Genomic DNA, 6,353 nt, shown 5'->3' with positions numbered 1-6,353 from the left:
GAGGTGGGGGGGGGGGGGGGGGGGGTGAGTGCAAACATTCACATAAAGCAGCATTTATATACATTACGACGAACAACGGTCTTTATTCTCTCCGTCGATTGTGTCGGGCTTTGTACGTATATATAATGTGCCGTTCAAATCACTCATCGCAGGGGAGGAATGACGTCCCTCATTGCCTCACTCTGTCAGAATAAGGATGGGCTTGTGCTCTGTGGCTGGGCTGATGTGTCCTGGGGGAAATCCTGGCATCGTGCCAACTGAGTGATTGTGGGGGTGGGGCGGGGTGGGAATACTGGGAATGCCTGTGTACCACATAGGATGCAAGGATGACGTCATTGCGGGATAGACAGACAGTGGCGTGAGTCCCAGTCCAGCTGGAGCAGCAGGGGGTGCCCACATCTAACCCAGATCCTTTGTGTTACCCCTCAAAACATACAAACCCCCCCTCCCCCAGTTTACAGTATAACCATCCTGCTGCAGACAGCCCTTCAACCCCATTGCTCCAGTCTCACCAAACCGGCCCCTCCTCCAGACAGGCAAGGGACCCTAATTATACCCTTACCAATAATAAATCCCTGCTGCTTCCACACAATGGGCCCTAAGGAGTCGTGCAGGCAGCAGAGGAAACACCTTCTCTTATCAAGGCAGGGCACAAATAGCCGGATACTGGAGTCTGTTTCCTACATACCCTCAGTCAAAAACACACACAAACATACGTACAGACACACACACATACAGCATGTATGCAGGCATATAGACGATTACTTCCTCTAGATGCTTTCCCATATGTACCGCAACCTGTAAAAGTACTTTCAAAGTCCTGTCTGAGCATCATATCAGGAAGGAAATTAAATAAATGAAGAGTATGGAATGCAAATAACAAAAACACAGGAAAAAACAACAAACCGGAAGACAAAAAACTATGACTGAATATGGACGTCGCACAAAGAATAACATTAATTTACAAGCTAGGAAAGTTTTTTTTTTTTTTAATCTATAACAGACTTTTCAAAACTAACTCACACTTTTAGCTTCAATGCCACAAATCTTGAGATAAAAATGAGCAATAGGGAACTAATTTAAGGAGAAGGTCGAAGGTTAAGAGAGGACGAACATCCTGTGACAACCACGCGGATGTACAGCTTTTCTTTGGTGTCGTTCCTTTTATGGATTGTGTGTATTTTGGGAATTTCTGTAATGCTCCTGCGTCTTCTTTCCCCACTGACCAAATTAATTTCCTTCTTTCGATAATAAAGTTAAATTTAATTTGATTTGATTTGATTTGACGTGAGTGACTGTGTTATGGCTATCATGTGTGGAAAATGCTTCTCCAGGATTTAACTATTCCCTGCAGAGGTTTCTGTTTACTCTCCAATCAGTTTCACTGTCAGTCCCTCCCTGTCAATTACAGCACTAAGACAAATGGCCAACAACAAGGCCCTGGAGAATAGCTGGGGACCTCCCATCAACACTTGCAGTGCAGAGGAATGCTGACTTGGACATAGCACAAGGGCGGAAATGGGAACTCACACTTAAAGATACTGTTATTCAGAGTAAAAAGCCACCAATAAATCACTTTTTAAAATCAATAAGTCGCTCTTAAATCAAGAAGATGGCCACAAACCCCCCACACTCGAGCACTAGAGTTAAAAGGAAATGTATGAATGGGACAAGTAGCTTTTGTTTGTCTAATCTGCTCTATAACCCCTTACATACCAGCTGACACTTCAACTATTAACAGTAGTTCAGCCATCACTGCTGCTTCAACTTTTAAAGTGAAAATTTACTTGCTTTCAGAGTTTACAGTTCAACTGATATTTTTTTTTCTTATTTTACACCTCAACTGCTTTTACGGTTAAGACATCTACTGACATTTCAGCTACTTCCATCTGTTATATTTTGACTGACAGTTCAACTACTTTTAGAGCTTAAACTTACAATTCAACTGCCTTAAATGTTCAAATGCTAAAGGCAATTCAACTGACTTCAACTATCTGCTCCAGAGTTTGAGAACCGAGTAAACTGTAAACGGTTCAACTGCTTTCATCTCTTACACCTCAACTAACAGTCGAGACATCTACTTACATTTTAGCTCTTAAACTCACACTTCTCTTGCTTTCAGCTCTTGATCTACTTTTTAGCATTTACACAAAAACAGACAATTCAACTTCCTACAGTGAAGCTTAAAACTGATGTCTAACACTTCAACTATTAACGCTGTAAACATTATTTTAATTGCTTTATGGGTTAAAAACTCCACCGACAGTTCAACTGCTTTCATAGGTGGTGCATCTGCTGCTATTTCAGCTCTTATTGTGAAGTTCACAGTTACCTACCTACCAACTACCTACAGTGCTTGAACTGTAATTTCTTACAGTTCAAATGCTTTCGGCTCCTGCATTTGAAACAGACACTTCAAATTCTTTCAGTTCTTCAACAAACACACACAAATATTTAAAGACATTTCCAGACCTGTGGAGATGTGCCACTGTGCAACTTTCAAGCGAGCACTTGAATTTTCTTCAGTAAATTTTGCCTTTCTTAGGATCTTTTTAAATTAAAGAGTCGTGACAAACCTTTAAACACCTTTACAAGATGTTTAAACAGAGTCTAAATGGAACCAGCAGGGGATTAACCTGTCTGTTCTGAGTCTGTGTGTGATTTATTTCCTCCTAAATTTGAGGATATCCATATACCTCCTGACACCTCTACAGAGTTAAAAATACTGCTAGTGTGTCATCAATGTTGTGCATTTAGTGTGTGTGTGTGTGTATGTCCATGTCCTTGACTGACTCATGAACACGACACACCTCCAGACAGATTTGAAAAGCCAGCATATGAATGGAAACAGACGTCAGAGCCTCTGCAGTATGCCCTCATTCCTCTGTACGTGAGTCCGTCTGTGTGTAGTAACAAAGTCCACTGTTTAACAGCTCCCTGTTTTAGAGGGCAGTTGTTATTGTAAGAGGGGTGAGCCTGTCTGTCTGTATTACGTGTTGTGGGAGTTACAGAGTGGGGGAGGTGGAGGGGATCTGCTTCTGGCCCAGATGTTTATACCCCCTGCTCCAAGCAATATCCTTATTATCTTTCATATAGCCCCGACCACGGGAATTAAGCCAGGAAATCTGCATTTAGGTTGACATTTTTAGATGCATGCAAAGATTTAATAAAACTACTGATGAATAAAAATGATGCAACGACTGCACTGCAGTTCTTCGTCTCTCAAAATAGTAAACGTGTGGGCACAAATGAGGCGACAGAAATGCCACCAAGTCTTCCTCTACCTCATTACGGCAACAACCCCGGGGTAAATGCACCCACTTACGTAAACAAACAAGCTCCTGTTCACAGGGAAGTCTCTCCGGATATTCACATCTACATTGTCAACATTGATGACGGTGTGCCAAATCCTTTTAGCCAATTCTCTCACGACAGCCTGCTATTTGCCTCACTCTAATGCACACAACAAAGGATTCCCCTGTGGTTTGATGTAAACGGTGGGACAGCTTTGGGGGAAATCACTGCTGAAGACTTGTAGTACATCTCACATTACACTTCTGTGTCTGTCTGTTTTTTGTGGTTAACCTACTAAGAGATATCTCAAATCAAGTACTTCTAGTAAATCAGGATTTCCCCTATCGCCTGACACAAAGACCTCCTCGCTTTAATATTACTAAAAACATTACAAAATAGAACATCGTCGGGATACAAGAGGAGGATCAGAATCAGGATACATTACCACCTTAGGTAAACAATTTCCTGGGGGAATCAATCCCTTCTGAATCCCAATGATGAGCTCCATCCATGGGCTTGGATGGAGCTCATCTTGGAAGTTAATGGAGCCCAAAAAAAGTCAGCAACCACGACAGATGACTGCGACAGGCTCAGACGATTCGATCGTGTAATAGAAAAAGACATTTTGAATGGATTTGCTTTGAACATTTTTGGGGAAAATTAGATTTTTCATATGAGGACATTATTGAAATCACGTTCAATAAAGATAAATGTCCAGCATTCATATTAAATACTGCCTGACAGGCGATGTTACTGCAGGAACAGCAAGCTCCAGACGAGAGGATGAAAAAGAAAAAAGAAAACAGCGCTGGTCAGAGGTCATGATCACCAAAACCATATGATACCTGCACGACTGTAAGCTGCTTAACTTAATTTGTAAATTCCTGGTCTAAGCTCTTCAGTCTGCGGTTGGCTTCTCTGATTGCATTGTCAATATGGTTTAAATCACTGAGACAGCCTGCTGCTGACTCTTCTTTGTGATTTAGCCTCAGTGTTTACAAGTGCTTGGTTTCACTGATGTGACTGAACATTAACCAGGAGAGGAGACAAAACTCAGCAGTGTTTCTGGTGATTTTGGAGAGGTCTGCGTATGCACATCAATCAACTCAACCCACAAAAAACATGTTGTTAGAGGCTTGCTCTTGTGATAAGATGTGAGGAAACACGATAACGTGTGTAGAAATGAGTGCCTGAAACTGTGCACTGCACCACCTGATGCGCATGAACACAACCTCAGCTGTGGCACTCCACCCACCTCTGCACAGTTAAGTTGATTTGCAGCCAGGAAATTACCAAACGGGCTCAAGTGCACAAAAACGGCCAGCAAAAATGGCATTAGGACAGCATTAGCGCTAGCACTGGCATGAAATTAAGGCGCAGCATCTCATCTAAACTTTATACTCAAGGCATGAGTAAGTGATTTAGGTGCTTTTACCTCACTAAATGGGAAAAGCATTTAAATTGTGAATGGCTCATGCTTTCTGATTTAATAAGGTCAGATATATATATACACTTTATGTAGGACTGGGTCCAGCCATAACGCATGTCATAGCTGCAAACATACTTTGGACATCTGTAAAAGACCACAGCTAATAAGAGAGCACAGTTTTCCCTTTAAGATGGGCACATTTTATTTTGAAAAACATAGCTTTTTATTACTGTTCTAACGACATATCATCCCTGATATCAGTCCATACGTTAAGATTAATCAGGAGACGACACAAAAGCATTAGATAGGCGCAGTCGTGGTCTTTGATGAAGAGAAATCTTTAATTGGGCCTAAATTGCAGTCATAAGACATCTAATGCAAGGGTAAAAACAGCAATTCAACATCAAATAGATCGTAATATTATTGAAAACGAATGACTCATGTGATATTCCAGCGGGTGAGAGTATTCGTTCTGCTTGCAAAGATAGACGTACATCAGAGAACTTCAAACAGGTTCTAATTTGATTCATTTCCCCCCCCCCCCTTCTGTTACATGATTCACTTACACTTCAGATCATATTAAGAGTGAAACCAATTATTTCTCCCGTGTACAGACAGTCTGCGAGAGGAGCAGCATGAGAGCGGGCCTGCAGCAAAAGGTCTACAAATACACTGTAATTGGACAGAACATTAAACAACAGAACTTTAAGGAGGAGTCTTCAGAGGGGAAAACATTAAAGGCCCCATTTTCTCCAAATGACTTAATTATGGTTGCTTAATTGTGAACAGTGACAGGGCAGCTGCGACCGAACCAGCCGGCGATGGACTGAGATTCACCCCGGGTCAGGAGGAAATATGCCCTCTCTGTCTTATTAAAGTCTAAAGAAGTCACAACAGATAAACAAGCACTAGTACAAGTACCGAACAACATTTAGACAGCTGAGCTCCCAGCATGCAAAGTGGCAGGAATGTCCGCCAGGGGGAGGAGGGAGGGAGGGGGGGTTGGTTGGGCTGTGAAATCTCATATGGGTGCTCTCTTATCACTCAATAATTCGATCAGGGTGCAACTAGGGGAAAGTGTAATGCGTCTGACAAAGAGGACGACGCCGCGTCCGCTTCTTTTGGCGTGCTGCGGGAGGAGATAAAAATCAGCTGTGTAAAGTGTACATACACGTGACGCACTTTAATGAAGCACAAACGTACAGTTTATGACCGTAAACTCAATCACTTTGTGACACACGAGGCTGATGTTAACTTAATGCATTTCTAAACAGACATCCAAATCACGCAGCTTATGAACGAGTCTCTTTATGACGCTCATGATGTAACCAATGTTATTGTAAATATCTCTAAATCACAGTTGGCTGGATTCTGTTCTGTTGCACCCTCTGGTAACGTGGACCCATCTGTTCAGCTCTCGCCACAATAAACCCATCCAAAACACACTCATAAAGCAAAACACACACACACACAGACACACTGCCCTCTCCCTGTCCTCTTTCTCATTCGCTTCATCTATCTGTGACAGCTGAGTCCACGCGGGTGTTTATCTTTTTTTGGGCTTCTATCACAGCAGTGTGATAATTGCACGTCCTAATAAACACCATACACCTGACTGACTGGCTGGCTG

General features: G+C 42.3%; 1 protein-coding gene across 2 annotated transcripts in view; it reads right to left on the bottom strand.

The window, feature by feature from the left end:
- The window catches only part of crip2 (cysteine-rich protein 2), a 22,795-nt gene that overhangs the window by 10,335 nt on the left and 6,107 nt on the right, over nt 1–6,353 (bottom strand). The gene's annotated exons all lie outside the window — the stretch shown is intronic.

Source organism: Morone saxatilis, unplaced genomic scaffold (assembly GCF_004916995.1).
Source record: "Morone saxatilis isolate NCDOM2014 unplaced genomic scaffold, NCSU_SB_2.0 Contig3, whole genome shotgun sequence".
Taxonomy (NCBI): Eukaryota; Metazoa; Chordata; class Actinopteri; family Moronidae; genus Morone; species Morone saxatilis.
The sequence above is the reverse complement of the archived record's forward strand: the minus strand, read 5'-3'. Positions and strand labels throughout refer to the sequence as shown.